Here is a 26,678-nt window from a genome sequence, read left to right as displayed (position 1 = left end):
GGGAGGGGCCCCACCTTCCACTTCTTTGGGATCCCTCCAAGCAGCACACTGTGTTGGCCATGGAGCATAATAACATACACAGTCCTGTACAGTCTGCATACGTAAGCCATGTCATCTCATTTTCAGCCCTCTGTTTTCGCCTCTGAAGATAAGGGTAATAAGATTTCTTCATTTCTAAAGGAAAGACGTGAGGTTTAACTGAATTGATGAGTGTAGCACAGTGCCTGGTATGCAGTAGATGCTCAATAAATGTCAATGCTTTTCTTCCCTTAATAGTAAATCTTCACTGTCCCAATGATTATTGTGTGGTTGCTGGAATTCTGAGTCATGAACAGCCCATGGGGACAGGTAGAAAATGATTTGAGGAATTTCTTGGGGGTCACTTGTCTCTGGTCTATCTTATTCTTACTGATTCTCTCTCTCTCTCTCTCTCTCTGTCTGTCTCTCTCTCTGTCTCTTTCTCTCTCTCTCTCTTTATCCTTCCCTCCCTCCCTCCCTGCCTTCCTTCTTTTTCCCTCCCTCCCTCTTTCTTTTCTTCTTTCTCCTCCCTCCCTTCTTCCCTCCTTTCTTTTCTTTCTTTCTCCCTTTCTTTCTTTCTTTCTTTCTTTCTTTCTTTCTTTCTTTCTTTCTTTCTTTCTTTCTTTCTTTCTTTCTTTCTTTCCTTCCCTCTCTCTCTCTCTCTCTTTCTTTCCTTCCTTCCTTCCTTCCTTCCTTCTCTTTCTTTCTTTCTTTCTTTCTTTCTTTCTTTCTTTCTTTCTTTCTTTCTCTCTTCTCTTCGCATAATAGCATGGAAGAAAATTCTAATTCCCCCTCTGGATTAAGATATGCTTTTTAAAAGTGGGGGGGTCAAACACATATGGGCACCTTATCTTTGACAAAGGAGGCACGAGTATACAATGGAAAAAAGACAGCCTCTTCAATAAGTGGTGCTGGGAAAATTGGACAGCAACATGTAAAAGAATGAAATTAGAACACTTCCTAACACCATACACAAAAATAAACTCCAAATGGATTAAAGACCTACATGTAAGTCCAGACACTATAAAACTCCTAGAGGAAAACATAGGCAGAACACTCTATGACATACATCAAAGCAAGATCCTTTTTGACCCACCTCCTAGAATCATGGAAATAAAATCAAGAATAAACAAATGGGACCTCATGAAACTTAAAAGCTTTTGCACAGCAAAAGAAACCATAAACAAGACTAAAAGGCAACCCTCAGAATGGGAAAAAATAATTGCCTATGAAACAACGGACAAAGGATTAACCTCCAAAATATACAAGCAGCTCATGCAGCTTCATACCAAAAAAGCAAATAACCCAATCCACAAATGGGCAGAAGACCTAAATAGACATTTCTCCAAAGAAGACATACAGATGGCCAACAAACACATGAAAAGATGCTCAACATCACTCATCATCAGAGAAATGCAAGTCAAAGCCACAATGAGGTATCACCTCACACCAGTCAGAATGGCCATCATCACAAAATCTGGAAACCACAAATGTTGGAGAGGGTGTGGAGAAAAGGGAACTCTCCTGAACTGTTGGTGGGAATGTAAGTTGGTACAGCCACTATGGAAAACAATTTGGAGGTTCCTTAAAATACTACAAATAGAACTACCATATGATCCAATAATCCCACTCCTGGGCATATACCCAAAGAAAACCATAATCCCAAAAGAAACTTGTACCATAATGTTTATTGCAGCACTCTTTACAATAGCCAGGACATGGAAGCAACCTAAATGCCCATCAACAAATGAATGGATACAGAAGATGTGGCATATATATACAATGGAATATTACTCAGCTATCAAAAGGGATGAGATGGAGCTATATGTAATGAGGTGGATAGAACTACAATCTGTCATACATAGTGAAGTAAGTCAGAAAGAGAAGGACAAATATTGTATGCTAACTCACATATACGGAATCTAAAAATGGTACTGATGAACTCAGTGACAAGAACAAGGACGCAGATACAGAGAATGGACTGGAGAACTCGAGGTATGGGAGGGGGCGGGGGGTGAAGGGGAAGCTGAGATGAAGCGAGAGAGTAGCACAGACATATATATACTACCAACTGTAAAATAGTCAGTGGGAAGTTGTTGTATAACAAAGGGAGTCCAACTCGAGGATGGAAGATGCCTTAGAGGACTGGGGCAGGGAGGGTGGGGGGACTCGAGGGGGGGGCGTCAAGGAAGGGAGGGAATATGGGGATATGTGTATAAAAACAGATGATTGAACCTGGTGTACCCCCCCCAAAAAAAAAATACTACAAATAGAACTACCATATGATCCAGTCATCCCACTCCTGGGCATATACCCAAAGAAAACCATAATCCCAAAAGACACTTGTACCATAATGTTTATTGCAGCACTATTTACAATAGCCAGGACATGGAAGCAACCTAAATGCCCCTCAACAGATGAATGGATACAGAAGATGTGGCATATATACACAATGGAATATTACTCAGCTATAAAAAGGGATGAGATGGAGCTATATGTAATGAGGTGGATAGAACTACAATCTGTCATACAGAGTGAAGTAAGTCAGAAAGAGAAGGACAAATATTGTATGCTAACTCACATATATGGAATCTAAAAATGGTACTGATGAACTCAGTGATAAGAACAAGGACGCAGATATAGAGAATGGACTGGAGAACTCTAGGTATGGGAGGGGGCGGGGGGTGAAGGGGAAGCTGAGACGAAGCGAGAGAGTAGCACAGACATATATATACTACCAACTGTAAAACAGATAGTCAGTGGGAAGTTGTTGTATAACAAAGAGAGTCCAACTCGAGGATGGAAGATGCCTTAGAGGACTGGGGCAGGGAGGGTGGGGGGGACTCGAGGGGGGGGAGTCAAGGAAGGGAGGGAATACGGGGATATGTGTATAAAAACAGATGATTGAACTTGGTGTACCCCCCAAAAAAAATTTAAAAAAAAGAAAGAAAAAAAAAGTGGGGGGTCATGTGAACTTTCTACAGTTTCTCAGGTTCAGGAACTCAACTCTGGAAATGGTGCCCTTTCGCAGAGCAGATGGACCCCATATAGCAGCCCCTGAGATATTATGCAACTCCATGTACAGCACGGTTTGCTTTGACAGGTGTGAAAGAAGTGACATTAAAGAGAGAAAACTATAGCACTGTAGAGGATGGAGTTTCTTCCTCTTGCTTATGACATAACCTGAGATGAGGTTGGTGTGCTTCATAGCTCTTTTTGCTCTCTTCCTTGCAAGGTGCGAGGTGGAAACCTCATTTCTTTTTCAGCTGGGGGCTGAGCCTCAAAAGGTGAGCCTGTTTAGAGCATATTGAAGGCAGGGTTGTCTGCGACGTCTGCCACCCTCCCGCCCCCTCCCATGGTCCTGAGCACTCCTGAGGGTTGCATGAAATGGATGCATGTGCTCCTTGGAGCTCATAGATAACTGTCTTTGCCTGCCCTCTTCTAATTCATCCTCCACACAACCGCCACAACACACTATTAAACACAGATCATGTCTTGCTTTAAATTCTCTGTAGGTTTCCCACTGCCCTCAAACTCCGGGCCCCTTAGCGTGGCTGAAGAGACCTTTGGGATCTGACCCCTGCCTGCTTTCCTGGCCCCATCCCTTGCTTCTCTCCCTCTACCGACCCGGTGCTCCTTCCAGATAGCTGGACACACGTGCTCTTTCCCGCCTCCCTGCTTTCTACTCATTCATTCATTCTTTCATTCAGCAAACAAGTACTGAGCACCAACCATGTGCCAGGCACTGTATTTGCTACCAGGGTGAAGAAGGACACAGGCAGATCCAAAGATCTCTGCCCTCATGGAGCTTACAGTCTCCAGGGGTGGACCATGCAGGGGAGATTCTTAAATCTTTAGAAAGACGTATCAATAAAACAATCACCAATTGTGATGTGATGGATTAAAAAAAAAAAACAAAAAAACAAGATGCGATATGGGGTAATGGGGCGGGGACTGAAACACCTTTAGACAGAGTGGTCAGGGAAGTCTCTGAGACTGTGACGTTTCCATTCAGAAAGGACCAGCTCGTATGGAACAGCAAGGGGAACATGATCCAGGTCTAGGGAACAGCGTGTGCAAAGACCCTGAGATGGGAAAGCGTTTGCTGTACTCAGAGAACTGAGAGGAGGCCAGGTTGCCTGGATAGTCATGAGCAAAGCGGGGTTGGAAGACCAGATCCTGAGGCTTTGAGGCCAAGGTTAGGAGCTAAGATTTTTTGCTATGGGAAAGAAAAGGTGATTAAAGGGCTTTAAACAAGGGATCGACATCTTATTTACATTTTAATTCCTCTGGTAAGAAAGAATGAATGGGCTGGGGCAAGAATGGAAGTGGGACCCCCCAGGTAAGAGGGGATGTGGCCTGGAGGAGGGGTACCAGTGGGGCTAGAGAGAATGGAGATTGGAGGGTAAAACCCACAGGGCTTGCTAGTGTTCTGCAAGGGGGGCAGGGGGGATGGAATCCAGATGACTCTTGGGTTTCCAGCTGGAGAAATTGGGAAGATAGTGGCACTGCTTACTGAGTGGGAGAGGTACAGGGGCAGGAAGAAGGGAGGAGGTTTAAGGGAAATCAAGAGTGTACTTGGGGTGTGCAAAGGTCTTGAGACACCAAGGTCTCTGTGTTATTCATTATAGATACCCCAGCTCTTAGCCCTGCACCCAGCACACAGTAGGTGCTCATAAATGCTTGTTGAATGAATACACACCCAAGTCTACCTCACCAGTGGGACTAAAGCTTTGGTCCCTGCTGCTGCAGATCTGTCTGGGGGTACCCAGAGGATCCACACTTGCATAGGCCCAAGGAGAACAGTCTGCATGGTTCCCAGAGCCCACTGCCGCATGAGAATGCAGACCTTTTGTTCAAAATTGTTAAGGAATTCAAGGTAGTGCTAGGAAAGCATTAAACCTAGCGTGAGGTGCAGTGTGACTACACAGGTCACACGCCCACAGAGCTGGCCTTGCTCCTAGGTAGGAAGCTGAACTCTTGAGGACAAATGTGGGCTCATCCAGTGTTTCTGAGATAAAGTCTGATGTAGAACTTTTCAAGAGGCAGCAAAAGGAGCCCAGATGTTCAGGGAGCACAGTGGGGACAGATTGCATGCAGCCTGCAAGTCCTGGGAAGCAGTTCAGCCATGCATGTCTCCTCATTTTCTTAACCACTGTGCCACCAGGGAAGCCCCAACATGTCTCCTTATTTTCACTCCTTTCCTTTAGTCTTTTTTTCCTGTAAAATTTGTATCTCTGTTGAATCAGGTTGCTTTGAATTATAATTATTTATTATTATAAATAATAATAATAACAAACGGCTGCTAATTATTTGGCTCTTGGTGTGTGTTGCCTTATCTGCAGGTCATGCAGCTAGTGAAGGGCAAAACAAACAAACAAACAAACAAAACAAGCCAAAAAAAACTAGTGAAGGATTTGAACGCCTGTCTCTCTGATTCCAAAGCTGGGGCGTGGTGCCACATTGCTGGGAGATGAACTGCAACACCTCTTAACTCTGTGGTTTGAGACAAGTCTCCTAATTTCTGAAAAATCTTACCACCTAAGTTGTTAAGATGATTACAAGACTCCATTTAAAGTGCCGAGCTCTTTTGTTGACACAGAGAAGGTCAGTTGGTACTTGTTTTTCCTCCCTATTCCTTCACTGTTGAAGGATGGGATGCTCAGATCCCCTGCTCATTGGAGAATGACAATAGGTGGGAGAGAGAGAGTTTTACACCTCCATGTATTTGCCAGTGCTGGTCTTTCTGCCTGGAATGCCCGATCTCCTTGGGAGGGATCCTTCAAGGCCCAGTTATGGGATAATTTTTTTGGTGTTGTTTCCCTGACTTGACAGCAGACTCCTGAAGGTGTGAGCAACAATACTGTTTCCTCTGTGTCTACTACAGCTCTTAGTATGTAGTTGGTTCTCTATCAGTCAGGGCTTGCTGAGTAACAAATCATTGCCAAACTCCAAATGACTTAAACAAAAGCTTCTATTGATACTCACAAGTCTGGGGACAGCTGGATGGTTCTTCTGGTCTCACACATCCTCAGAGTTAGCTGTCATTCTGTGCATCAGCTCTGCTTTCTGGGCTGGGCTCTCTCACAGGTTTGGGAGTCGGCTGGCCACAGGCAGGTCAAGCATGGCCCAGATGGCGCATCTGATGGTCCAGAGTTTCATCTGGGCCCTCCTCACAGTCACTCCTCCAGCAGCAGGCTAGCCTAGGGTCATTCACATGGCTACGCTGAGCCTCCAAGAGACGGAGTGGAATTGAACAAGATTTCTTTAGATCTAGGCTCAGAACTGGAGCACTGTCACATCTACTGCATTCTCTAATGAAGTTACAAGGTCCAGCTCAGAATCAGTAGGGAAGGGCACTCCCAGAGAGTACGGATCAGAGATATGAAAAATTAGAGACACAATGCACAATAAATGCTGATTAAGTAAATGGATATGCACTTCCTTATGGGGACCATTTTAAGCCTTTTCCATTGCTATACACTGAATGTTTGTGTCCACTCTAAAGTGTATATGTTGAAGCCTAAACTCCCAATGTGATGATGTTTGGAGTGGGGCCTTTGGGAGGTGCTTGGGTCATGAGGGTGGAGCCCTTGTGAGTGGGATTAGTGTTCTTACGGAAGAGACCCAGGAAAGCTCCCCTACACCTTCTGCCACGTGAGGTTATGGCAGAAAGATGGCCATTTATGAACCAGGAAGTGGGTCCTCGCCAACCACTGAATCTGCCAATGCCTTGATCTTCCAGCCTCCAGAACTGTGTGATTTAACAGTCTGTGGTATTTTGTCTTAGTAGCCCAAATGGATTAGGACATCCATATTAACACATCTGATCATACAGCAACCCCCTGAAGTAGTTACCTTGTTTTATCCCCACTTTATAAATGAAGAAACTGAGACATGGGGGTGGGGGGGAGTTATGTAACTGGTCCAACATCACACAGCTAGGGGGGTGGTAGAACCTGGATTTGAACTTGGGCAGTTACTTGGCTCCAGGGACCATGTGTGTGGCCACTAAGATAGTCTTACTGCCTCTCTGTAATGCTGGGTAGCCCTTAATATTGTTCACAACCACTTACGTTAGCCTGGAATAATTGTTGACAAGCTCGTTTTTGATGGTGGTGGTTGTTTTTAATCCGAGGGTGTGGAACTTTGAGATATGGCACTCACGGCTCATTTAAATACAAACTGCTTCAAAGGCTGTCCCAAATTTTACTGCCTAGCAGCAGAGCCAGCTTGCCGAAAGATAGACTCCGAAGTTTTATTAACTGTCACCATGGCAATTTCAAAGACATTGGTTATGCCGAAAGATTTCCTGACACTTCTTATTCATAATGGTGCTGGCAGGTCCCAGGCAGGCTGATCTATGGCTTTTAATCAACTAATGGATGGGGTCTCCAGGTACAGATTCACAGCATTCAATCTTGTTAGAGCAGAAAGGATTCTGCAATCTCAGAGCCGTCCCAGCTCCCAATCCAGAGCCAGAGTCCTTCTGGGCAGATAGCGGTAACATGGCCCTTTTCAGCCCGATATAAAGGAACAGTGTCACCCACGGCCCTGGAGGCACAGCCTCAGCTGCCAGTTGTGTGCCAAGCCTCATGCCCTGTCCCTCCTTCTGTACCTCCTGCTTGGCTGCGTGGACCAAGAGAACCTGTGGCTCAAGTGTTCACCCCAAGAGAGGCAATCAGGACATGACAAAGGCTTTGGCAACAGAAAAGCAATGATGTTGGGGACCTGCCACATCCATTAATGACTGTGACCTTGGGCAGTTTGCTTGATCTTGCCAAGCCTCAGTTTCTTCCTCTGTAAAATGGGAATAATAGTGCTGGGAAGATTGAAATGGGTGACATATGTAGCTTTGCACAAGGTTCTCTGCTGCTGTCTTCATTCTCTTCCTCCTCCTCCTCATCATTGCTGAGGTCGTCTGTTCCTCCCAGGTAAGGTAAGAAGGGAAATAATATGTACTGAATCCCTGCTGTGCGCCAGGCACTGTTGTGAGTGTTTCATGCAGGCTTTTTTATTCCACTGTCACAATTCCCTGTAGGATAAAGGGATTTGATTGTGATTTGACAGGTAAAGAGAATGGATTTAGAGAAGTTAAGTGACCTTTGTCAGGTCACTCAGAAAGCAGGAGCAGAGCTGGGACTGGAGCCCAGACCATGCTGAGACCAAGGTCCACATCCTCTGGGCAGTTGGCAGTAGGATTGGACCCAGAACAGTTGTCCCATCAATACTTGTTTAATGAGACAGGACAGACTCCAGTGGGATGGGTCTCCTCCTGAAAGTCTTCAAGGTGGAAATTCAGCATGGTTGGGTCCGTGGAGATCACCAAGGAACCAAGAGTGTCACAGCTAGAAGGGGGCTCTACTCTCTCAGACTGCTGATGGGGACCCTGAGACCCAGAATGGTCAAGGGACTTGTTCCAGAGACATGCAGCCAGCTGGGGGCCGAGTCAGGACTTAACCCAAGATGTCTCAGGGAGCTTCTGTGACCAGGAGGGCCCTGTAGAGTGAGGGAGAGCTGACAGATAACCTACTCCATCTGGACACACCCTCTCCAGCTCCCCTCACCACCGAGTTATCTGCTGCCTCCCACAGATGAAGCCACGGAACACAGAAGCATCCTCTGTCAGGGGCCCTGGGATGATGCACTTCTGTTTATTCATCTGCCATCTTCTCCACGCCCACTCTGTGCCAGGGACTGGGATGGATGCTGGCAGCTTGGTGGATGCCTTGAAGCTCTATTGCCCCTGAGGATAGGGGACATGTCTCTCTTTCCTCATCCTCTCCACAAAACTTTGCAATGTTCTGCCCCAAATGATAATACAAATCCAGTAGTAAGAAAAAGAGCTGATACATGTGTGGGGGGTTGGCAGTGCACCAGGCACTTCAGATTCAACTCATTGATCCTCCTCACAGCCCTGTGGGGTAGCAATGTTATTATCCCCATTTTACAGATGAGGAAACTGAGGCCCAGAGATTTTAAGTGATTTGCCCAAGGTCCCATGCCAGGCAATGAGGGGTTAGATTCAATTCTAGAGAGTCTGAATCCAGAGTCTCTCATTGCTGCGCTGAGTCCTGTCGTAAATGCTTTCATCCGTGTATTGATGTATTTAACAGATATTTATTGAGTGCCAGGTAGTGTGACAGACCATAGAGATTCAACAGTGAATAAAATGGCCAAAAATCCCTGCTCTCCTGGACTTGACAATCTGGAGGGATAGACCGTAAACAAAATTTAGAACTAAAATACCTAAGATGTTAGAGAAAATTGCAGGGAGGGAGCTAGGGAGTGCTGGGGTGCAGTTTTAAGAAGGCTGGTCAGAGGTGGCCTCCAAGATGAGGCGGTTTTGAGCAGAACCTTGAAGCAGTGAGGAAGTGCCTGTATGCCTGTCTGGAGGAAGAGTATGCCGGGCAGAGGGAACAGCAGATGCAGCAGCCCCGAGGCAGGTGAGGGCCAAGAGGCCAGTTATCAGACTCTAGCTTATTAGCCATTCATTAAACCACAGGATTGTGCCTGCTCTTTCTTCAGAGGGAAACAAGGGCTTGCTGACTGGCACCCATGGCCATTTGTTGAAGGGATGCAGCTAGGGCCCCGCCCCCGCCCCCGCCCCCCGCAGAGCACCCCTTGCAGGCCGGCTGGCTGAGCAGGGTCCTCCCGCCCTCCAGACTCACATCAGCCCCTCACTTTCATCTCTCAGCAGATTTTAAAGCTGTACTGGGAGCAAAAAAGGAATTAGCATAGTGAACCTGCAGCAGGATTTTGGGGAGAGCTAATCTGGGGGATCGACGAGAAAGGGGACACAGCAGCCTCTGGCTTCTCTTGAGTTTTTCTTTTTAAGGGAAAACAAGCTGGCTCCCTCAACCCTGCCAGTGCTCTGCTACTGTGTCTGGAACGTAGCTGGTGTCTCAAGAGGCAATTTCCCCCCACACCCCCAACAGGTTTCCAAGTCACCTGTTTTCGGTTGTAAACTCACCAGTCCTGTTCTTTCCTTGGTAAGAAAATGGGGAGAGAGAAGGAGCCTTGGGTTGGGGAAAGAAAGCCTGGATTCTAGGCTCAGCTCTCCACATAGCAGCTGTGTGACCTTAGGTAAGTGGCCTAACCTCTCTGAGCTGTCTCCCTGTTGGATGATGAGGAAGTCTACCCTCCCTCTGTGGTCATTATGAGGTTATACTGGCATGGTAGCTGGGGGGAATGGTTTGAAAACTCGTAGTTCTCCCACAGAGAGGCAACAGCATTGCTTCTGTTTCTAACTTGACATTGCCCTTTGCCATCTTACATTAGGGGGCTGGAGGCTGTGCAAGGCGTTCAGAGAGGGTCCCAGTGTGGGCAAGTTACTAAATAATTTGTTTAAGTTCTTGCCTCCTCTACTGGGTTGAGTAGTATCCAGCCAAAATTAATGTCCACCTGGAACCTCAGAATGTGACCTTATTTGGAAATAGGGTCGTTGCAGATGTCATGAATTAAGGTGAAGTCATACTGGACTCAGGTGGGCCTCTGATCCAGTATGACTGGTGTCCTTTTAAGAAGAGTGGACACACAGAGAACAGACACAGATGGGAGAAGGCCATGTGAAGACGGAGGCAGAGATGGGAGGGATTCCACTAAGGAATGAACGCCAAGGCTGCTGGGAGTGGCCTGGGACAGTTTCTCCCTCAGAGCCTCAGGAAGGAACCAACCCTGCTAACACCTTGATTTCAGACTTCTGGCCTCCAGACGAGGAGAGAATAGATTTCTGTTATTGAAGCCACCCAGTTGGTGGCCATTTGTGACGGCAGCCCTGGGAAACAGACAGCCCAGCTCTCCTTGTTTTTCAACTCCTTGATTCTGTGGCTTCTGAATAATCAACTTTCTACTTGAGACTTCTCTGGCAGATTTGCCCAGAAAAAGAAAGACAGTTTTGTGGGTGGGGAAGTTGGGGAGAAGAAGGACATGAATTAGCCTGGAGTAAGAAACCCAAACTTTAGAGATTCACAGCAGCCTCAAAGCCTCCAGAGAAAGAAAATAAACCAGGCCTGGAGCTGGGAATCTTGAGTGTGATGCTCCCAGCATAATCGAGTGTCCCCCCTGGCAAAATTCCAAAGTCAGCTAGACTTAAAGTGCGCTAATGAATAAATAAGGAGCGCCAACCGGAGCCAAGGTTTCTCTGGAGAGTTCCATTGATTTTGCGGCGTGGGTGGGGACAGAGAAGAGGGTGTCCCAGGAGAAGATCGTCTGCATGGGGAGAAGAGTCTGGGCCCTTCGTGATTGATCATTTCCCTTTGGGGTCCCTGGGGAGAATCCTGAGATTGAAATCAGCCTCTGTTTAGAAATTGAGGGACTATGCAGCCCTGGGAATCTTTTTGCTCTTTTTACATGCAGAAAATTTTAAAGTCTTATTTTTATTAATGTCTTTAAAAAGAGGTGAGATTTTAATATTGATTTAATATTCCATGATAAAACTATCTTGAATGCACCTTTCAGCCCTCCTGTGATTTCTCTTGTATTTGGAACAGTTTTGTATTTTTTTTTTCTCAAGTGTTGAGAAATCCTCTAAGCAAATGTTTGGGGAGAAGCGAAAGCTTCCCTGGGAATCAGTGGGTGGGGACTAGAAAGTCAGTCAGCAAGTAGATTTGTGGAGACCTTCTGAGAGCCTGGTGCTGTGCTGGATTTCATGTCAAGTTGGAATGATGAGAATGGTGATAATGAGGGTTATGGGGATGATGATGATGATGGTGGTGGTGATAATGGTGATTGGGATGATGGGGATGGGGATGATGGGGATGATGATGATGGGGATGGTGATGATGGTGATTGGGATGATGGGGATGGGGATGATGATGATGGGGATGGTGATAAGGGTGATGGGATGATGATGATGGGGATGGTGATGATGATTGGGATGATGGGGATGGGGATGATGATGATGGGGATGGTGATGGTGATGATGATGGTGGTGGTGATAATGGTGATGGGATGATGAGGATGGGGATGATGATGATGGGGATGGGGATGATGGTGATTGGGATGATGGGGATGGGGATGATGATGATGGGGATGGTGATAAGGGTGTTAGGATGATGATGATGGGGATGGTGATGGTGATGATGATGGTGGTGGTGATAATGGTGATGGGATGATGGGGATGGGGATGATGATGTTGGCCGTGGTCATGGTCATGATGATAATGGTGATCATGACCTTTAATGACTGGCCATGTCCTGGCCACCCTGCTAAGCACTTTGCCCACATGATCTCATTTCATCCTTACAAGCTCCCTATGAGGTAGGTTCTAGGATTTACTCCCATTATGGGTGAGATAACTGAGGCACAGAGGGGTTAAGTAACTTGCTCAGAATCACACAGCCAATAATCAACAGAGCTGGGATTTAAACCAAGATGCTCAGACTCCAAAGCTTGTACCTAAACCACATAAACTTGGTGTGAGACAAGTGCTGCAGCCATGATGATGAAACCAGAAATAACAAACGTGATCTGTTAAGCTCCTACTTTGTACCAGGCATGTGCTGAGCTCTTAATAAACATTCCCATTTAATCTCCGCAACAACCCCCACAGGGGCTTCTGTCCCCGTTTTGCAGATCAAGAGCTTTCCCTAATGCTGTGCTAAGGGGCTTCAACCAGCCTGTCTTTCACTTTTGCTTCTAGAGAATGCCATTCCTTCCTGGGATCAGAAAAGATGGGGATTCTGGTCCCTGGATTGCCACCAACTCTCTGTAGGACTGTGGGAAAATCTGCCCCATCCCTGGGTCTCTTGTCATTTCATCTGAAAATGAGGGGGAGACACAGATGATCACCATGGCTCATCTGAGTCAGTCCAGGGAGGGGAAGCACAGTGGGGCTGATGGAGCCATGTTTGGGAGCAGCTGCAGCCTGGCTTTGTTCTTTACCTTGCATTGGACCCTCAGCCTTCCAAGTCAGGCCAGCTCTAACTCTGGTCAGGTGTAGATGAGCTGCAGGGTAGATGGTGAAAAGGAGCAGGAGAGCCATGAAATGTGTATGGGGTGTGTGTGTGTATGTGTGTGTGTGTGTGTGTGTGTGTGTGTGTATGAGTGTGTTGTATCTTGCAGTGGTCAGAAGCCTCTCAGAGGAGGTGGTGACATTTGAGCAGAGGGACTGAGCCAACCTGGTTATCTGGTGGAAGAGCATCCCAGGTAGAGGGTACTGCAGATGATAAGACCCTGGGGTCTGTGTAGGCTTATTTATTTGAGAAACAGCAGGGAAATCAGTGTCCAGAGCAGTGATTCTCAACCTGGGTCCTTTTTACCTGCCCAGGGGATGTTTGACAATATCTGGAAACATTTTTGGATGACACAACTTGTGTGTGGGAGGGTGCATTGTTGATGATGCCACTGGCATCTAGAGGCCAAGGATGCTACTAGACATCCCACTGTGCACAGGACAGCCGCCAGCCCCAAGCACACACCCACCCAAGTTTATCTCTAATCCCAAATGTCAATCATGTTCAGGTTGAGAAACTCAGGTCTAGAGCAAGTGGGGCAGGGGGAGAGTGTTAGGAGCTGCGGTCAGAGAGGGGCTGGATCACTAGCACCTCAGGGGCCATGGCAAGAACTGCCATAGTATTTGTCACATTGTAATAACAATTACTATTATCATTAGTTGCAATAGTATATCAAACTCATGCAGAACATGCTGCAAACCATACAGTGTGCTGAAGACTTGATACATAGTCACTTGTTTGAAACCCACAGCTGCCCAGTGAAGTAGGCATCATTACTCCCCACATAGTAGGAACGAAGGACCTGAAGCACAGAGGTAAAGTGATTTTTGCAAGGTCATACATTTAGGTGATGGAGCCCAGTGTCAACTGAAAAAAAATGCACAACTTAAAAGTTGAAAATTATGTTTTTTGGGAGGACTTACTGAGGACTTAAGCCCAGGACACAGCCTCTGAGGTAGCTGAGGGACTGCTCAGAGGAGGTAAGGGATCAGCCAGGAAATATAGGAGTTTTTGCAAAAAAAAAAAAAAAAATCCCTGGTAGTCAGAACATCAAAAGATTACTGCTAATTAAAGAAAACCAGAAATTTCAAGTCAATGAATTTATCACATTTCTCTGTATGGGAAGATGCAAGAATCTGGGCTCATTGAAATCATTCCTTTGATATGCATCTTAACTCTCTAGGGCCGCTACCCTGTTTCTCTCTGTCCTGAATCACCTCAGGGTGCATCGTCAGGTGTGGCTATAGTGGATGACAGTTTGATGGCCACAACATTCTTTGTTTACTGATGTGGCAGGCGACATTCTGTGTCCACACCAGCATCTTACCAGGCAGCCTGGCTCCAGAGCACAAGTTCGTGACCACCAGGCTGCATTGTCTGTATTAAGATCATTTGTTTGTGTCTCTGTTGCCCTGAGCCCCAGTTGTAAGCTCTTTGATACCTTTGTATCCCCAGGACCCAACAAAGGGGTACTCAAAACCAATAATGGTTTTTTGGATACAAGTGGGCACAGAGCGCTTAAATTTAAAAACAAAGGCATAGTCCCATCATCTGAAAGGTGTAGGCATCCCCCTTAGGGGAAGGGGGTGCTGGAGGACAGACGTCACCCATGATGCTCTGTCCTTATCTACATACCAGAGAGGAAAAAGTCATAACCAGGACCACAGCTCTGGGGTCAGGCTTACCACTGGTGTCCCTTGATCACTAGGCTACCTTCTCTGGCTCAAACCTCAGGTACTAGGCTTGCCCACCTGATCTCATGGGCTTATCTTATTTTGTCTCTTCCTACCTTACATGTTTCCAGGCCTGACATCCATAACTCCCACTCCCAGAAAACACACACGTACACACACACACACACACACGCACACGGTCTTTTGTTTGTCTTTTGTGCTCTTGTACAAAATAAATGTTCCCTGCATTTTGTTCTGCCTCAGAGCTGTTCTTCATTCACCATTCATTCACTCACTTCACAACCACTTATTGTAGCCCTACTAGGTGTCCAGCATTTGCTAGAGACTGAGAACACTGAGCTGAGCAAAACAGACCAGTGCAGGGAAGACAGACAAGTAAACAACTGTAATAAGCTGAACTGTGTTTGTAATTTTAGCTGCTGCCTTCAGCATCCCCCCGGCAGATGCTGCTTGCTTTGAGGAAAAGCCTTGATGAGCTGCTTGTGATAGAAGGTGGAGCCTGAGGCCCAGGGGATGGGGTGGGAGGGTATTAGGAAGGTCTAGCAAGGGAAAAGCTGGTAAGTTCCCTCTGCAAGGAGGAAATAGGAGTTGGGCCTTCTCCTAAGAGTGTGGAGCAGGGGTTGAGGAGGCAGAGTATAGGGGAGGGAAGGGAAGGGGAGGGGAGGGGAAGGGAAGGACCAGTGAGATGAGGACGCTTGGGACCCAGGGGTAGGGGGGAGGACCAGAAAATTGTCCTGCAGGGACATTTAAGAACAGGACCCCACATTCAGCTTGAGGTGGGTTGTATTCCTACAGTGTAAATGTCCCCTCTGCTCCGCCCACCCCAACGACAAATGTCCAGCAAAGGCTTCTCTTCTCACATATGCTTTGTGGAGTGGATTCAGGTGGGCATCACGGAAGGGGCTGGTTATCATGTGAATGAGACCACTCAGAGGAAGAGGAGCTGGAAGCTGCAGTGACCAAAAATGAGACTCACTCCTGGGAATCTGCGGACAACTTGAGGGACTGTCTTTGGACTTCTGAGGGGTATGGAATTGGGCCTTGGTGCCTGGCTTGTCAAGATTCCAAAGAGCAGACAAGGTCCCCTGGCATCTGGTTAATGTTCAGCGGAAAGTGTTTCTGGCAAGTTAACAAGGAGCCATGCAGGTGTGAGTGGGGCCAAAAAGAATATAGCAATTCATTCTGGGCCAAGTGAGATGAGCATGTACCTCCCCAAGGAAGGGGTATTTGAGTGGGTTTTGAAGGATGAATAAGAGTTGGCCAAACAATGAAAGAAGTTGAGGGCATTCAAGGCAGTAGGAAGAGTATTTGCAAAAGCCAAAAGGTGCGAAAGATCCTGGTGTGTTCAGAAACCTGTGTGATTGGCTGCTAGGGTAGGAACAGAAGTGTATGAAAAGCAGTCAGTCTGGGGAGGTATGCTGGGAGTGGAACCTGCAGGCCTTTGCATCCCTGAAAGTAACTCTTTAGATGTTCTCACATGTACGTGAAGGAGGCATGCAGTGTGTGGGGCTGAGAGCCCAGTTCCAGGGCCAGTCGGCCTGGGTGTGAAGCCTGCTTCTACACTCACTAGCTTTACGCCTCACGTTTTACTCTGCTCTGCAAACAGGTCTTCATACTCCATCATCTACAGTTGCAAAACCCCCAAAGCTCTGGAAACTAGAGGTTTTTTTCATAAACTTGGCACACATTCATTTGGCATCTGAACCTGGCCCAGAGGACGCGAAGCTGTCTGTAGTCTTCTTAATCCAAGTGAGGAGAGTCCTACAAGTGGCTGCAGGAGCATTAAGGTGATAGACCCTCTGAGTGTGAGTAAACTGCAGCATATCCACAATATCATCTTTCTAAAATTCAAAGTTCTTAATTCTAAAACACATCTGGGCCCCAGGGCTGTGGAAAAGGGATTGTGTATCTGAAGCATCCATCTCGTGGGGTTGCCAAGGGGGATAAAAATAAGTTTATTCAAGTGAAGCACTAAGAACAGACAGCACGTGGGTGGCAATAGACGGGAGCTGCCTGTGTTGTTAGCTGGACGAACTATCAAACTCTAACATCCTTTGGTGCCAGAGCCCGCCGTCTGCAGAGCTGAGGTGCAGTGAACAGCCAGGTGGGGAAGGAGAGCCAACTGCACAGACGGTTGGCCCTGCTTCGTGGGGGCCACATGAAAGCCGACCTTTGTGTGGTGCTGTTTCAGAGACCAGCAGGCATGCCCACTTCTGGCCAGCGCTCCCAGCGGGTGTCCTGTGCCCGCAGCAAGCCCAGCCTGGCCTGGTGTGTGGCAGACAGCCTGCGAGCTCCTGGCAGCCCCAGGCTGCCTTGTTACTCTCTTGTCCTCAGCACCAGATGGGACATTCGATAATTGTTCACTGAATTGAATCCATCTATTGACTCTAGAAGCAGCTACGTCGAGGCCTGCTTGGGATGCTGTGTTGTTCTCCAGCCCGAGACACGCACGCACGCGTGCAGGCACATACACACATGTGTGTACACGTGCACACACACACACCCCCACACACAGGCACACGCAAGGTCCAGCCTATATGTCGACCCGCTCAGGACTCCAGAGAAACCAGTTTCTTGAAACGACACTTCTTTTCCTCCTGCTTTTCTTTATCGGAGGCTTTAGAGAAAGGACCAGGAGAACATGCTTCCTTTGCTTTCCATCAAAGGTCATCCCCTCCTTTTGTTTATGATGACCGTTTCCTCACACGCTTTCCTTTTCTGGACCCGCTTCACTGCCTGCTGCCCGCCAGTTAACAAAGAGCAGAGGCCCGGCTGGCTGCAGAGGCTCCAGATGTGGCCACCAACCAGCCCACCAAATGGGATCCGCCTGACCGGGCCGGAAGTGGCTCCCCCACCATGTGCAGAAGCAAAAGGAGCGCCTGCAGAGACCCTTTCCCCCCTTGTCCTTGCCTTGACTTTAAAGATTTTGGGGCTTTGCTAAAACTCGTCCAGGCTTTTCAGCACCAGGTCATGCCAAATCCATCCTCTGCCCCTGGAGTTTTGCATACGAGTACTTCCCGCAGGAGCTGAGGTCAGCTGAATTAAAAGCAAAAACGCGCCCCTCGGAAGGCTGAACAGCAGGGAATTGGCGTTGTATTAATCAAGCAAAAAAGGGGAAAATCTGAAGAGCAAGCGCTCCCTGGCAGCAGTGAAGGTGGAGCTGGAGCCAGCCAGTGTGGGGTGTTTATTTTTCACTTCTGTGGGCCTGGCAGGGGAAAGGCGCTCGTTCCCCAATTCGCTGGAAGAGAGGGAAGCTGGCCAGACAGTGACCTCATGAGTGGGTAGAGTTTAAGGGGGCTCTGGCTTCTGGCAGGGGCCCACCAGGGCCGCAGGAATTGCAGACACCCGGGGAGGAGGGTGTGAGCAGTGCTATGCAGGGGCTGTGGGCGGGGGCAGCGGCCTCGGAGAGTGACCTTGGAGACAAGCAGCGCCTCTTCAAAGACCCACTGAGGCTGGATGGGAAGGGATGATCTACGAGATGAGCTGCTTCTGAGCTATGGATCGTGAGCTGAGTGATGCTTCAGACTCGGTGAAGGGAAGGGAGTGGCTGTATATGAATATATGATGCGCATTTATTGAGCAGCTACTATGCGCTAGGTACTTTTCCAGGCAAGGCGAGGAGAGGGATGAACAAAAGGCCCTGCTTTGAGGGGCTTCCATTCTGGTGGGAAGAAAATAATAAGTAACTAAATAAATCCATAAATACTATATGTGCTATGAAAAAAAATAGAGCAGGATGTGGGGGAGTCAAAGGAGGGATGGGTGTCCTTCCTGTTTCTGTTTCTCTGATATTTGACATTAATTGACTATTTGCATCCAACAGTTTTCTAGGAGTCTTGAAACTAGGATGGATAACATTTAACCCTCACAGCCACTCTGTGATTTGAGTGTTGTCCTTCTGTGTCACCTTCGGGACCCTGGCCCTGGGCCCTGGGAATGGCCCCCCCACCCTTACCCCTCCGGGTGCTGTGATGCCTGAACAGCGGGTGTGAGAAGTGTAGTCGCAGGAAGCAGCATGGACATGGGCCTTGGTGGAACTGGACGCTCCCAATTTACCCCTCGGAGCCAAGCGGGCTGCCATCTGCGGGTCACCCCTGGGCCTCATCACTCAGCGCGCCTGCTAATTAAAGGCAAGAGTAACTGACGTGGTCCGGTGGCACCTCTCCCGGTACCTCGCTGTGGCTGGCTGGGTCCCAGCTGGGAGGGGCTGCCTCTGCTACTCGGGGTGGTGGCCAGAGAGGAGGAAACCCACCCAGAATGGAGACGCGGGGGAGAAAGCCCTGAGCCATCTGGAAGGCTGCGGTTAGCCCCAGGCCTCACTGGCCACCTGGGTGAAATGAGATCTTGGTCTAGAATGGGAGTGACAGGGAGGGAGGCTGCCATGTGGGCATCTTATTCCCAGTCGTATCTCCGGCACCTTACAACAGTTGTTGGGAATTGTTGCTGTCAGAGAGAACAGATGTGAAATACTGAGTGTGCCAGGCACGGAGGAGGCATTTAATAAATAATAAATGGTTGAAGGGCTTGGTGCATGGATGGTGGGGCTGTAAGTACACAGCTGGTCCTCTGTAAGTGTTTTCAGTGTAAATTGTAACAGCAACCCCTTATATGGTGCTTTGAATCAAGCGTTAATCTAAGCATTTGTTTGTTTTACTTACACGCTTACTCACTCAGTGGATGCTCACAAGAACTCTGTGGGAGATATTATTACCCCATTTTATAGATGTGGAAACTAAGGCACAGAGAAGTTAAGTAACCAGCATAAAGTCATTCAACTAAGAAGTATTAGGGATAAGAGAGGGATCACAAGATTGGGGGTCTAGAAGGATTGTCTGGGTGAACTTAATCTTCTTCCAGACTTCTTCCAGGATCTGGTTTTCATTTATCTGGAATCTTAGGATTGGGAACAGAAGTAGGGACTCCCACTGCAATTCAAGGGGAGAGAAAAAAAGAGTGTAGAGGAGAGGAAGTAGTTGGATTAGAAAAAGTACCTCGGAGATGTTGAGCCTTTTCTGTGTGCCGAGTTCTGTGCTGAGCCCTAGAGCTGGTTCATCTTATTTAATCCTTAGAGCAGCAGTGCTTTGAGTTGGTGTGAGTTTTGCCCCCAGTATGTAGTATAGCTTTTACAAACGGGACACATGGCAAATGGCCCTGGAGACCATGGAAAGGAGATACAGCAGCAGCTTCTCCCTCTGTGATCCAGCAGATCAGCCTTTAAGATGGACCCTGAGGGCTCCCTGGGCTCACCCACTCCTCACGTGGGTGAGTTGTCCATGCCTTGGTATCCTCGTCTATGAAATGGGACAGAGAATGCCTCCTTCGCAAAGCTGTGAGGCTCAACGGTATAGTGTCACTAACTCCCCCCTAGTGCTTGGGGTTCTAAAGAGTTGATTCCTTGCTTTAAAGCTTTCTATATAGTTGCAGGTTAACCCCAACCATTGAGGCTCCTGGACCTTCCTCCTGGACTTGATTGTAACCCCATCCCCTGCAGTAGACAGAGCAGATATAATCTCCCCACTTTTCAGAGACAGAAACTGAGACTCAGGGGGTGGCTGGAACCCCGTGCTCCTCGACACCTCTTGAACCCAAAGACAAAATAGCTGGCCATTACCAGGAGGGATGTTGGGACTGAAGAGAAAACACCAAGGGGCCCTGGAACATGTCTCGTGTGACATAGCCTAGAACACAGCCTCTCCATCCATCCCTGTTATTTCCGCAGCAGAGACAGAGCGAGGCACTTAAACAATGAAGGGTTCTGAGTGGCTGCCGTGGATGTGGGTAGGTAAACCTTAAAAGCCTCTTCAGTCTAGGAACGTAAAGGCCAAAAGGGGCAATGATGGTCGTCTGCCTATACAAGGTGGAAGGGAAAGTGTGAATGGAGCAAACAGGACAGTATATACCCTGGCCTTGCTAGAGGCCAGGACAAATCAGAGCCCATCCAGCTTTAGGGAGAGGGTAAAACACATGGACCCCGGAGCCAGACTCCCTCTGTTTGAAACCCCACCCTGCCATTTACTAGCTGCGTGACTTTAGGCAGTGCAGTCAGCCTCTCTGCTCTTCAGTTTACGAGTGTAAAATGGGCTGGTAGATAAAACCTGCCTAGAAGGGGTTTAGAACAGTGCATGGCGCAAACACAGTAAGGGTTGTATGTGCGTGGGCTGTCGCTGTGACTATTACTGCATCTAGTGGGAACATCAGCAGTTCAGTTCAACACAAGTTTATCTGATCCTATACTTAGAGCTGGGCCCTCGCAGTGCAAAGATGAATGCTCCTTGGAGGAACTCATAGGCTGGTGGGACAAGACATAATGATAAAGTTGAGCATTGAAAATCCCATAAGGCTTAACTGACTCCAGGGATGCTCTATGGAGTTGTTAGAGGAAGTCAGAGGCCTCTGGGGTGTGACCTTGGCTTTTTGACCTCCCTTAGCACCATCAGCAGAGACAGTCCCCCCACCAGACCACAGAGGTCATCCCATCCCACTGCTTCTGCTCTGTGGATAAAGGATGACACTCAGGCCCTAGGAAGCCTAGGGACTGAGGTGAGGCCACAGCAAGCCAGTAGTCAAGGGAGGACAGAGGAATGTCACGTGGAAGTTTTTTGGATCCTTTGTACCTGCTTTTTTCATTCATGACATCTCTGGGGTGAGATTTATTTTCACTTGAAGTGTAATAGACACAGAAAATACACACATCAAAAGTATACAGCTCAGTACATTGTCACCACCAGAACAGACCTGTGTGATGCTAACCTGACTCCTACAGCATAGAGTAGCTTCACCACTTTGTGAACGTCCCATAAATGGAATCACACAGTATGTACTCTTTTGTGTCTGGCTTCTTTTGTTCAATATTATGTTCATTTGATTCACACGTGTTGCTGGGTGTAGCTGTGTTTGATTGCATGGGATGAAGAAACCACACTTTGATTTATCCATTCTATTGTCGATGGACATTAGGTTGTTTCAGATGGGGGCTTCCATGGGTGGTGCTGCTGTGAACATTCTAAAACATGTTTCTAGTGCCAGTTTGCCTGCTGTCCTGCTGGGTATATTCCTGGGAGTGGGATGGCTGAGCCCTCTATACTTGACCTCCAGAATTGGGCTTGAGAGGAGCCCCTCGGCCCACATTTGTTGGACACATATTCTACACTAAATCCTACTGTGCAGGCTCCCAGCCATCCACCGCAGCTGAGAGCCACCTCAGCTCACTGTTCCTCTAATGAGGGTGTGACCCTGAGTCAGACCCCTGGAATGGAGCAGCATGGAATATTTATAATGAGATATTGACACATTTAAGGGAGTACTGCTGCAAACAGCAAGCCCTTTTCAAATGATTAAAAGCTATGGGAAACAGGGATGCTTGAGCAAAGATATCAGAGCCTGTTTTCTGAAATGGCTCCTCCCTGGGGCAGAAGGCTGGGACCATGGACCTGTGGCTGGACCAGTGATGTTGGGAAGGGGAGTGTTCAGCCACACAGGAGAGGTGGGGCATTCGAGAGAAATCTAGAAAAGTTAAAGGTTAGGATGCCCTTGGCCCTAGAGGGACAGGTAAGGAGGGGCTGGCCAAACATACAATGAATTAGGGAGACTAATATGAACCTCCCCTTGTTACCACCATTTTACCAACCTTTCACTCAGTGCTTGGTACCCAGCCTCCCAGGGCAGCAGAAGCACCCCCACCCCTATAGCCCGTCTCCACCAGGAGTTGAGGTTAATACAGACATCTGGTCAACCACCTCCCACTGAATCATATTCTCCCAGGTTGAGGCCAGAGGTGCAATATTTTTGTACAAGTCCCAGTAGTGATTCTGATTCTAGTTCTGGAAACTACTGTTTTAAGGGGCAGGTCTCTTTGGCCTACACTGAGCCCCATCACAAAGGGACTCAGCTTTCCCAACTCACCATTCACAGCCTCAGCTCACTTCCTGACTTTCTCAGCTCTCTGGAGTTTACCCTTCACTCTCAGGATGGCCTTTTTACCATGTGCCCTATCTGACTGCAGCTTTAGCTCAACTCTGCAGTGCAACTCCATCTCAGCATAGCTTCTTGAGACTGCTTTTTTTCCCCCAATTGTAACAAAAGTTCATTCTCATTTTATTGAGTAATAGTTCATTGTCTGATTATACCACGATCTTTTTATTGAGGTATAGATGATGTATAATATTCTGTATTTCAGGTGTACAACATAGTGATTCACAGTTTTTAAAGGTTATACTCCGTTTATAGTTATTATAAAATATTGGCTATAGTCCCTGTGCTGTACAATATATCCTCGCAGCTTAGTTATTTTATACATAGTAGTTTGTACCTCTTAATCCCTTACCCCTATCTTGCCCCTCCCTCCTTCCTTCCCCACAACTGGTAACCACTAGTTTGTTCTTTATGAGTCTGTCTCTTTTTTGTTATATTCACTGGTTTGTTGTATTTTTTAGAGTCCACATATAAGTGATATACAACAATACTTGTCTTTCTCTGACTTATTTCACTTAGTGTAATACCCTCTAAGTCCATCCATGTAGTTGCAAATAGCAAAATTTCATTCTTTGATAGCTGAGTAGTATTCCATTATATATATATGTGTGTATATATACACACACACACATATACATACACACACACACATCACATTTTCTTTATCTGTTCATCTGTTGATAGACACTTAGGTTGCTTCCATATCTTGACAATTGTAAGTAATCTTACCATGAACATTGGGATCCAGGTATGTTTTCAAATTAGAATTTTCATTTTGGGGGGATAAATACTCTGGAGTGGAATTTCTGGGCCATATGGTAGGTCTAGTTTTAGTTTTTTGAGAAACCTCCATACTGTTTCCATGGTGGCAGTACTTTTTAGTAACAACACCCCTTCATGTTGACCTTCCTCTGGTACCTTTAAAGGGACAGTATCTCCCTGGGTGCAAGGTCAGGAATCAGTCTCTGTGTGTGGTTGGGTTCGAAATGGAAGTCTGACTTGACCTAGATCTTCTTCAGCCTCAATTTCCTCACCTGTAGAGAAAAAAAAGACCTAGATCAGCAAGTTGTCATGATTTCCAAAGGATTCAGTGGACGTAAGTGCTGAGTGTGGTTTATCTGACCAGTTGGTACTCAGAGCAGCCAGGAGCAGACAGAACCCAAGGGTGAATGTCGGCCATTTCCTGTCTCACCAGCCTCCTGCCCCACAGCCCTGTGTCCAGTCGTGTCCCTTCTGGTCCTTTTCCACACAGTTCCCAGTGGGATCCTAGTAGACCCCAGATCTGACCCAGACCCTTCCTGCACTACGGCCCCTCAGGAGCAAGGGAACTAGGGTGACTTCCACAGCATCTCCATGCCAGACCCTGGGGTGTAGGGGCTTTACGTGAGTTATTGCATTTCCTATTCACAGCAAACCTCTCCAGACACTATTATTGTTCTCTTCATTTTTAAAAATGAGGAAACTGAGGCACAAGGATGTGAACGATAAAGCTAGGCCTTGCACCCAAGGCTTCTGACACCAAAGCCCACATTCTTTCCTCTGTGCTAATCTGGTCCTCTGGCCCTCCCTGGGTACCCCGGCCATGCTGGGTGAATGTTGACAGCAGTGCATGCCACACCAGCTGAAGGCTGCAAAATGCCTCAGGATAGGACCGCCTGGCCTGGCCAGAGAACATCTTACAGCTCCCAGGTCCCTGGAGCCCACCATGTTGGCATCTGAGATGTTGGTTCTAGGTGATGGAATCACAGCAGTGGAGGACATTTCTGCAGAGGGGGGCAAGATGTAAACATTTCTGCCAGCAGCTGCAGCCCTGATTTGCCTATTTTGCAGTGTCAAACCACCACTTCCTTCAGTAGGCTAGGGAGAGAGACAAGCAAAGGAGGGGACCTGGCCGGGTGAGAGGTAGGGCAGAGGGGGCTGGCTGGCCAATGAGGGCCTGCCCCTGGCTGGCCCAGGCCCAGCAGACGGTGCTCAGGGCTGACTCAGGCAGCTGGGCCCATTGGCTGCCCCTCCCTGGTAAGGCTTCCAGGCACAGTGAGATGTCAGTGTGAACCGGGAGCTACCCAGCTGGGTCTCTGCCACCCCCAAAACCTTCTTCTAAACTGTGATCTGAGACTTCGGTTTCCTGAAAAATCATAGAACCTAAAGTTCTGGCCAAAGCCAAAGGTGAGCACCTTGGAAACCGTCTAATCATTGAATCCCTCATTTCAACCGTTCAGTGTTATTTAGGAGGCCTGGATTCAGTCCCAGTTCCTCCTTTGCCTGGAGGTGAAACCTGGATGTGTCAGACAATCTCCTAGGGTTTCAGTTTTGCCACCTGCAAAATGGGGATAGTAATAGCTCCTGGTTTGTAAGGCTCTTGTAGATAAGAATTAAATAAGATTATACGTGAAGAACATTTAACACTATGTCTGACTCACAGTAACTGCTCAGAAACGATAATTCCAGTAAAATGGTACCAGGGAAACAGCAACATCTTTCATACATGCACTCATTTATTCATTCACCCATTCTCTCCTTCATTCTGCAGATTTTTATTAAGCATAACTTGCACGTCAGGTGTACTTCAGAACATCAGTACTGTCACCAGACCCATGAGACACCTGACCTGCTTGGGGAGGAGACTTGGTGGAGGTATCAGAACAGGCTTCCCGGGGGAGGTGAGGCTTAAGCTACATTCCAGAGTCTCTGTAGAAATTAGTGGAATATAGAGAGCCAGGATTGTAGGCAGATGTCTGTCCCCCGACCCCCAACTGGATGGCGACCTCCCTGAAGGCGGGGAAGGTGTAGGTATGAAGGGATGCACGAAGTGTGGTGCATGGATTTACTCTCTAACTTGCTTGTTTGTGCGTGCACAAACACACAGCTGTACTCCTTGTTCATTTCATGTCTGTATCTAGTGTCTAATAGGATGTTCACATAGTAGGTGCTCAAGAAATATTTGTAGAATTGAACTAAAGAAAAGCAGCTTTGTTTTCTAATTAAGGGTCTGGCTCTTGGAAGAAATCCACATCGGCTGTGTCCACAGGACTGCTGGTGCTTGGCACTGGCAACTCAGGGGCATTTAAATAAAACTGTGCCCTGTGTCTGAATATGCTGGGCCTTTGTGCTTAAAAACTGAGGCACTGGTGCTTATGCCTTGAAAGATTGCAAGAGGCCGCTTGTGTCTCTCACCTCTGACCAAAGTGCGATCAAGGGGGCCTATGGCCTCTCCTGCTGTTGCCTCTAGCACGTGTCCGTGATACAGAGTTCAGTGGGTAGGTCCAGAGACATCCCTGTGAGAAACAAAGGAACAGAAAGCTGACTACCTCTTAATGCTTGTTAGTGGGAAATGGTTTCGAAAGCTGTTTTTTCTCGGGCTGGGAAGGTCACATGGGTTAGCAGGCACACTGGCACTAGAACTTGCTTCTGCCAAATGCATCAGTTGAGATGGGAATATTAACCTATCAGTATTGAGGGGCCTTTGGAGTGAAGATGCTAGAATATACTGTATATTTTAATATGAATTCTAGAGGTTAGGGTTAGGGTAGACTTGGAATTTTTCAAAATTTCAAACTCAAAACTGCTTTTATTTTATTCTACTTTATTTTATTTTATTCCATTCCATTTCATTCCATTTTACCACTTTCATGTCTAAAGAGGACTAAAGTTTGCTTTCAACGTTGTATAATATATGGCAAGGCAAAGTAAATGTGAACTTAATGACAGAGATAAAAAGAAAACAAGGATGAAGACACAAAAAGGAACCAGGAATGAGATGAATTTTAAAATGAACATTCTACCACTCTCTCTATATGCTTGCTCTGCTGAGCTGTAAACAGAGCTCTGAGCTTCCAGGAAGGCATTGCGAAAAGGGAAACCCAGTCAGTTACCCTGTCCCAGTGATCATCAAACAAACCAACTGATCAAGACAAGCAAAATTCTGGCTGATGCTGAGACCTGAGGGGATTTCCTCTGAGCCCTTTGTGAAGACCCCGTGTGGTGAAGAACAACCCCATAGAAAAATCCATAGAAAAAAGCCCCATAGACATTGCATTAA

General features: G+C 47.3%; 1 protein-coding gene across 2 annotated transcripts in view; it reads left to right on the top strand.

Annotated features, from left to right (window-relative positions):
- The window catches only part of ABTB3 (ankyrin repeat and BTB domain containing 3), a 298,989-nt gene that overhangs the window by 117,325 nt on the left and 154,986 nt on the right, over nt 1-26,678 (top strand). The gene's annotated exons all lie outside the window — the stretch shown is intronic.

This window comes from Hippopotamus amphibius, chromosome 7, assembly GCF_030028045.1.
Source record: "Hippopotamus amphibius kiboko isolate mHipAmp2 chromosome 7, mHipAmp2.hap2, whole genome shotgun sequence".
Classification (NCBI taxonomy): domain Eukaryota; kingdom Metazoa; phylum Chordata; class Mammalia; order Artiodactyla; family Hippopotamidae; genus Hippopotamus; species Hippopotamus amphibius.
The sequence above is the reverse complement of the archived record's forward strand: the minus strand, read 5'-3'. Positions and strand labels throughout refer to the sequence as shown.